Raw genomic sequence first — 8,581 nt, 5'->3', positions numbered from 1 at the left:
ATTTCCAAATAGCCAAACACATTCCTGCAGGGTGGCACACCCAAGGAGGGCATGGAAGCTCTGTGCCCCTTCCCCCATATCTCACCCTATGCATCTCTTCACCTGTATCCTTTGTAATATAATAAACTGGTAAATATAAGTAAGTGTTTCCTTGAGTTCTGTGAGCCTCTCTATGAAGTTAATCTAACCCAAGGAGGGTTAGATTTATAGCTGGTTGGTCAGAAGCACAGGTAAAACAACCTGGAGCTTGTGATTGGCATTGGAAGTAGGGGAGGGCATCTTGTGGGACTGAGCTCTCAAGCTGTGTGATCTGACACTATCTCCAGGTAGATAGTATCAAAATTGAATTGGAGGACACCTAGCTGGTATTGACTGCAGAACTGCTTGCTTGCTTGTTGGTGGGAATAAATTTCCCACACATTTGGTCCCAGAAGTCTTCTGTGTCAATTGTGGTGTGAAAGCAGGGGAAAAACAGTTTGTGTTTTGTCCACTCAGGAGGGTACTTGAGAAGGTTTTCAGTCCCCCAAGTGTTTACCAAATGGGGAGAGCAGACAATAACAGAAGAGAGGAAGAAGGAAGAAAGAGAAAGATGGCAGAAAAGGAGCTTTCTGCTATCTCATCTCCCCCATAGTGCCTTGGTTTTGATAACCATCCATGGACTAGAGAACTTGTGGGAGTCCAGGAGTCCAGAGGAGAGGTTCCAGCACATGACTAGAGCAAATAATCTGAAAGTAGACACACTGAAGAGAGTAAAAAGACCAATTTCACTTTACCCACATCTCCCCTCCCCCAAGGTGGCACAGCTCTGTGACAAGGAAGACCCCCTCAACCCACAATTTCTCCCATAGGGGAATATAAGAGTATAGTGAGTCAGCACCTGACTTCCCCAGCTGTGCAACATGCTGCCCAAGGCTCCCATCCAGAATACTGAGGGGATCAGCATGACTAAGTATCTGGCAGAGTCTGGGAGCAAGGAAACAAGGTGAGGGAATCACAGCAATCAGAGCTTGAAATCCAACAAAGGGCCATGCATCTTACTGCCTTCTTCATGGACTCCATCATGAGGCCTACCCACAAGCTGTTTGAGGTGCCTCACCTATAGACTCCCCAACTGGCCCATGGGCACCCCCAGTGCTCTGTGTTCTTCACTCCCCAACCCCCTTGTTGGCTCTGCATTTGTGCCCCCTGGACGTTAAGTGTGAGTCTTTGCATATGGTTTGTAAACACACACAGTCAGCCGGATTGACTCTGCAGGACTGGGAGAAGGCACATAAATGAGCATTCAGGGCACTGTCCTAGGGAAAACAAATGGGAGACTCCCAGCACCTGGCCTGGCTTTGCAGTGTCAAGAGAAGGCATACTATCTTAAGAATCCCCCTTACTCCTAGAGAGAACAAGAGGGGTGGAGTGGGTGCATCTATAGAAAGATCTGGAAGAGCCTCAGAATCTGTAGCCTGGCTGACTGGTGAAGGTGTTTTTCTCCTAAAGCTAGTCAGTAAAGACGGGAGGAGGTGCCTGCTTCAAATATAAAGATAGCAACGTAAGACTTCAGGAAACATGAAAATCAAGGAAACATGACACCAACCAAAGGAACAGAATAATTTTTTAGTAACTGATCCCAAAGAAATGGAGATCTACAAATTGCCTGACAAACAATTCAAATAATTGTTTCAAGGTAGCTCAGCAAACTACATTAGACTACAGATAAAGAACTCAACAAAAGTCAGGAAAATAATACATGAGCAAAAGAAGATGCTCAACAAAGAGATATAAATAATTTTTTAAATTCTGAAGCTGAAGATACAATGAATGAAATGAAAAATGCAATACAGAGCTTCAACAGCAGAATTGATCAAGCAGAAGAAAGAATTTGTGAACTCAAAGACAAGTCATTTGAAAGTATCCAGCCAGAGGAGAAAAAAAATGAATAAAAAAAAATTTTAAAAACTTATAGGATTTATGGGACACCATCAAGAGAAATAATATACAGATTAAGGAAGTTCCAGAAGGAGAAGAAAGAAATAAAAACAAAAAAGCTTATTTAAAGAAATAATAGTTTAAAATTTCCAAATATTGGTAGTGATATGGCCATCCAGGTACATAAGGCTTAATATTCAACACAAAGAGGACTTCACTGAAATATGTTATAATCAAATTGTTAAAAGTCAAAGTCAAATGGAGAATTTTAAGAGAAAAGAAATTCATCATATAAAAGGAAACCCTTATTAGACTACCAGTGGATTTCTCAGCAGAAACCTTTCAGGCCAGGAGAGAGTGAGAAGATATATTCAAAGTGCTGAAAAAAATAAACTGCCAACCAAGAAGATTTTACCCAGCAAATCTGTCCTTCAGAAATGAAGTGATCAGGCAAGGTGGCTCATGCCTATACTCTCAGCACTTTGGGAGCCTGAGGCAGGGGGGATTGTTTGAGGCCAGTAATTTGAGACTAGCCTTGGCAACAGAGTGAGACCCCATCTCTACAAAAAATTAAAAAATTAGCTAGGTAATGCTGAAATAAAAAAAAAAAAAGAAAAAAAAATTAGCTAGGTGTGGTAGTGCAGGCCTGTAGTCCAAGCTATTTGGGAGGCTCAAACAGGAGGATCATTTGAGCCCAGGAGTTCAAGACTACAATGAGCTATGATTATGCCACTGCACCCCATCCTGGGTGACAGAGCGAGACCCTCTCTGAAAAAAAAAATGAAGGAGATATAAAGACTTTCCCAGACAAACAAAAACTGAACGTATTCATTACCACTAGATCTGCCTTACAAGAAAGCTAAAAGGAGTCCTTCGAGCTGAAATAAAAGTATGATAATTAGCAACACGAAAATATATGAAAGTATAAAACTCGCTGGTAAAGGTAAGTACATAGCCAGATTTCAAATACTCTAATACTGTAATGATGGTGTGTAAATCACTTTTAACTCTGGTACAAAGGTCAAAAGACAAAAGTATCAAAAATAACTGTGGGTAATAATTTTTTAATGGATACACAATATAAAAAGAATTAAATTGTGACATTAGAAACTTTAAATGGTGGGGAGAGTAAAAGTGTAAAGTTTTTTATATGTGACTGAAGTTAAATTATCAGCTTAAAATACACTGTGTAACTACTAGATGTTTTATGTGAGCTCTATGGTAACCGCTAAGCACAAATCTCCAGCAGATACACAACAAAGAGAAAGGAATGGAATCACACTACTATAGAAAATCATCAAATCATAAAGGAACACAGCAAGAAAGGAAAAAAGGAACTACAAAACAGTCAGAAAACAATTAACAAAATGGCAATAGTAAATCCTGACCTATTAATAACTACTTTATAGATAAATGGACTATACGCACAGAGTGGCTCAATGGATAATAAAACAACACCCGACTGCAGCCATGTGTCACTTAACAACAGAGATATGTCCTGAGAAATGCATTGTTAGACGATTTTGTCATTGTATGAATATCATAGAGTGTACTGACACAAACCTACATGGTATAGTCCACTAGACACCTAGGCTATATGGTACAGCCTGTTGCTCCTAGGCTACAAATCTATACAGCATGACACTGTAGGCAATTGTAACATTATGTTAAGTATTTGTATATCTAAACATAGAAAAGGTACAGTAAAAATACAGTATGAAAGATTAAAAAATGGTACACTTATATAGGGCACTTACCATGAATGGAGCCTGCAGGACTGGAAGTTGCTCTGGGTGAGTGAGTGAGTGAGCGGTGAGTGAATGTGAAGGCCTAGGACATTACTGAACACTACTGCAGACTTTACAAACCCTGTACTCTGAGGCTACACTAAATTTATTTTAAAAATAAAGTGTGCTCTGATGTTATAACAGCTACAACATCACTAGGTGATATATACATATAGATACAGATATATAGATAGATTAGAACATTATTGAGCCTTAAAAAAGAAGGAAATGCTGCCATTTATAACAACATGAATGAAACTGGAGGACATTATGCAAAGTGAAATAAGCCAGACAAAAAAGACAAATACTGTATGCAGGATCTCACTTACAAATGAAATCTAAAAAAGTGAAACTCATGGAAATAAAAAGTAGAATGGTGGCTACCAGGGGCTCGGGGTTGGGGGAAATAGGGAGATATTGGGCAAAGTATACAAACTTTCAGTTGTAAGATGAGTGTGTTCTGAAGATCTATGTGTACCATGGTGAATATAGTTAATATATACTTGAAATTTGCTAAGAGAGTAGATCTTAAGTAGTGTCACCACAAAGAACAAAAAAGGTAACTATGTGAGGTGATGGATGTGTTAATTAGCTTGATTGTAATAATCATTTCATAATGTATATGTTTCTCAAATCTTCATGTTTTACACACCTTAAATACATTTAATTTTTATTTGTTAACTATATTTCAATGAAACAAGAGAGAAATTCCTTTGTCTTATGGAGGTATGGAGAATCCTGGGAGCACCACAATGTTTAACAATTGAGCTCTTTCATTTTATTATACAAACAAGGAAACTGAGGCTCAGAGAAGGGAGAGGTTCCCAAATGAAGCTGTTGGCAAACTGGGCCTGGAAATATGATCTGCTGACTCTCCAGGCTTGGACTTGCTGCTCAAAATGCATTGTTGGAAACAGGTCTACAGAGTTCACTGTATCACGGCTGGACTGCGGACTCCAAAGGGTGAGCAAAATCACTTATTGAATGAATGAAACACAAACCAAGGAGTCACAGCTTTGTTAGCCTAGGATAAGATCTACCCACAGAAGCATTCATTCACTTATCAGAAGATAATTTTAAATTTACTTTTAGGAAGGTTTTTGAGCAGCTAAACTTTGGACCGGCCATAAGAAAGAGCACAGGCTTTGCAAATGGACAGACCTGGGTTTAAAGTCCTCTCCCTGGCTGTGCCAACTTGATTCAGTGATGTAAACTCCCTGAGCTTCAGTGTTCTCATCTATAAAATGAAGATAATCTTCCAGGTAAGTGAAGATGAGGTGAGATAAGGAATGTAAAACACTGGTTCTATGCCCTAGGCCCAAGTAGGTGCTCAATAATGGGATGGATCGATTCAGTGCGTGCTGCAGCTGGCCCACACAGGCCCGTGGAAGCCAAGTGACTGTGTACATCTCCTCCCAATTCCAAGTCCAGTGATGCTCTTGTTTGTAGCTTGAAATGGGTCGTGATGGGAGTATTTACACCATGAAAATTAGCAAACACTACAAATCAGGACTCTTCTGAGTCACATTCAAACATTTACCAGACATTCTAGGTTATCATATTATTACTGAGAGCAGTAACAACTCATTCACTCCAGTTAGACATGATGCATGTCCGTTTGCCTAATTTTACTGATGTCACTTGCTCATTTCAACCAGAACCAGCCAATTCGACAAAAGGGTTAATTGGTTTACCCTCAGCCCCCATCTTCAGAAGCTGTGAGCCGTGCTGGGAATTCCGTCTCACAGTGTTGCAAGGAGGCACCCAATTCTGTCAAGATGGCCCACTGGACACGTTTCTTGACATAGCCTCTCACACACTCACAGAAACAGGAAGACCTTACCTCGCTTGCTCCAAGCAGAAGCTGGGTCAGCAGTTCTAGGGTTCCCAGGGGTTTTCAAGAGCCCTGTCATTGTGAGATGGTGTGTTTGTCACACACGAGCTGGTTTCTTACCCAGATCTGTCTCTGTGTGGGAGTCGGGGTCCTGTCGCTCTTCTTGAGCTCCAGGCTGCCATGTCTAGGGAAGCTCAGGGCAGACTCATCCGTGCGGACACCTCTCCCACCAACACTCCCACCTCCACCTGGAACTGACCCCCTCCCATATACCCTCCCCCACCATGCTGGTCCTCTGATGTGCCCTATGGGAGCGACATGGGGCGATGAGAAGATTCCGGCTTCTTGAAAGCCTGGGGTAGTCAGCTTCCCTGGAAAAGGGAGTGGTTGCCTGGTGACAGCGCCAGGATCTCTCCTCTACGGGCTGATCAGAAAGGGGAAGTGGTCAGGCTGGTGCTCACTGTCTCTGGGGTGAGTGAGGGCTTGTATGCGCGAGGAACGCCTCTCACCGGCTGCGCCTGAGCTGCGACATTCAGGCCACCACTGTCTCCTCAGCTGCTCGCATCTGGATACCCTCAGGTTCAGGTAAGCGCCTTGACTTTCCCAGGCACGATTTCCTGTGTCCTCCACAACAGGCAGCTGCCAGTGTTGGCCTCGGGGCTTGTGTCCTTGTGAGCCACTGCCTAGGCACTGGGCCAGGAGATGGTAGCCCGGGGCTCCAGTACAATCACTGGGTGGGGTTGGAGAAACACTGGCCTTGAAGAATCTGCTTGTTGGTCACTGGCTGGGTGACCCGAGGCAGCATTTCACTTCTCTGGGGCTCCGTTTCTTCCCGTGTAAGTTGGGGGAGATGAAGAAGTCTACCTCTCGGGCTGAACTGAGAGAGTGACTGGGAGTGAGAGGTATAAACTGCAAAGGGGTTATTCTCCCCCTCGGGATACTGATAGTGCATCTGGGGACTTGGTACATGAGAGGACCCTCAAGGTGCTGTGTTGGAGGTTGGGGTGGGCAGTGAGGCAGGGACTACGTGGACGTTAGGCTACATATTGGAGCTCTTGGATGAAAGACCTCGAACACCACCAGTCTTCGTCTTTTCATTGCATCTTTGGCATTCAGGGATTTCTAAGTTACCTTGCCTTTGGGAAGCCTCTGCTCAAGGTACGTTGAGCTGACATGAGATCTCAGTTGAGCCATCTGCTCTTGCCCTCTGGAAACTTATTTCTCAAGGAGACCTGGGTTCAACTTTGCCATATCCACTTCCACTGCCTTATGAACTCACTTGTCCCCAAGGCCACTCCCTGTCCTGGCTCCTTTGCACACATGCACCCCTGAAGGCACCGCAAAAGTAGCCACTGCAGAGCCTGGACAACGCAAGGCTTGGGAGCTTCTTTTTAAGTTTTTAGGATCTTTTTTCCCCTTCTGAAAATTTAAAAACTACTGAGAAACAGGAAAAACAATGACCTCAAATTCCATCACCTCGTAACAAGCACCGTGGAGTGTGGTGTATTGCCTTCCAGTCCTTCTTTCCCTGGGTATGGATAATTTTGAATTTTATGTATGGTTTGTTTTGATGGAAACAAATTCAACAAATAGAAATACAGACAATACTGTTGTAATCGTGGCAGAGGCACGCCCAGTCCCCTCCACTGAGAGAACAAGAAAAAGTAAGCAACAGCAAGAGGCAATTTGATTGGACCCAGAAAGGATTTCTGAGCGCTATAAAGGTGGGATAAACTTCTTAGGAAGCTGAACAATCTCCAACTCTGGAAGATTCTGCTAAAGGCGAACACACCACACAGAACATCTCTGAAACATTAGAAAGTTGGCCTATTTGTAGCAGGAACCAGAAGTTCTTTTAAAGTGTGATGTCTACATTTTGAAAATGTGCTTATTTTATGCTTAACAGAAAGGCTGGGTGGTAGAGAAACAAAGAAAGAATCTACTCTTACATACTAAAAAATCAAAATCATGTTTTCCACATTTTCTTCCAGTTGTCTCCAGCCACATAATCAGGTAACATTATGTGAACATGTGGCTACAGCACAATCTTATATTCTGGTTTTTTCATTTTGTATGATCCCCCAATAATTCTCTCATGATATTTTCTTCCTAATTATCACTCCGTTGCTGCATCCTATCCCATCAAGTAATTCTGTAATTTACTTCACCAATCCCCCACTGTTTGACGTCTAGGTAGCTCCCTGTTTATTTATACCGAGGTAAACATATTTATGCATTTAGCTTTTACTTTCTTTGGATTACTTATTAGACGAGACTTCTAGAAATGATGTTATTGAATTAAAGAACATGACCATTTTTGGAATGTATTACCATTTGCTTTCAAAAAAATTTTTAAATCCATGTAGACTGCCACTGGCTACTCGGAAGAATCAGTTTCACCACAACTTTGACAGAATAGGACTTTATCATTATTTTTCATTTTTTGTTAGCAAAAAATAGTTTCTAACTGTGGACAAATGAATATGCCAGGCAAGCAATCAAGTATGACGGCTGAGCATATATGAACAGAATTTACTCCTATACTCCTACTCCTATGAAATAAATCAGACTCAAGATTAATCTGAGAGGTATGATGGTCTGATCAACTATCACACTGAAAAACGCATGCGCAGTCAACATGACTCAGCTCAGCCAAAGACCTGTATAATTTGCCGTCTCCGCCTTAGTTCTCTAGGATTTATATTCAGAATCAACATCTTTTTTATCGAACAATAAGTAGGAAATCAGCATTATAGTGTAATATAAAATTCAAAAATATAGAATAAGGATATTATCAAAAGTTATTGCATTCAAATGAGTACTATAAACCTGTTGCTATCATCCCATATGAATAAGCTACTATTATATTGTGCCCCTTACTTCAGTATAGAAGAATATGATTAATTTCTTAATCATAAAAAGAATATGGGCTGGGTGTGGTAGCTCAGGCCTGTGATCCTAGCTCTTTGGGAAGCCAAGGTGGGAGGATCACTTGAGGCTAGGAGTTTGAGAGCAACCTGAGCAACGACAGCAAGACCCTGTC

At 41.8% G+C, this 8,581-nt stretch overlaps 1 protein-coding gene across 1 annotated transcript in view; it reads left to right on the top strand.

The window, feature by feature from the left end:
• The first annotated feature begins 6,060 nt into the window (after positions 1–6,060).
• Positions 6,061–8,581, top strand: part of SCIMP (SLP adaptor and CSK interacting membrane protein) — a 20,820-nt gene continuing 18,299 nt past the window's right edge. Inside the window, exon 1 of the mRNA XM_012659886.1 lies at positions 6,061–6,123. The gene's annotated coding sequence lies outside the window, so the exon portion shown is untranslated. The remainder of the gene's footprint in view (positions 6,124–8,581) is intronic.

This window comes from Propithecus coquereli, unplaced genomic scaffold, assembly GCF_000956105.1.
Source record: "Propithecus coquereli isolate 6110/MARCELLA unplaced genomic scaffold, Pcoq_1.0 Scaffold640, whole genome shotgun sequence".
Lineage (NCBI taxonomy): Eukaryota > Metazoa > Chordata > Mammalia > Primates > Indriidae > Propithecus > Propithecus coquereli.
This window is presented reverse-complemented; position numbering and strand designations above follow the sequence as displayed.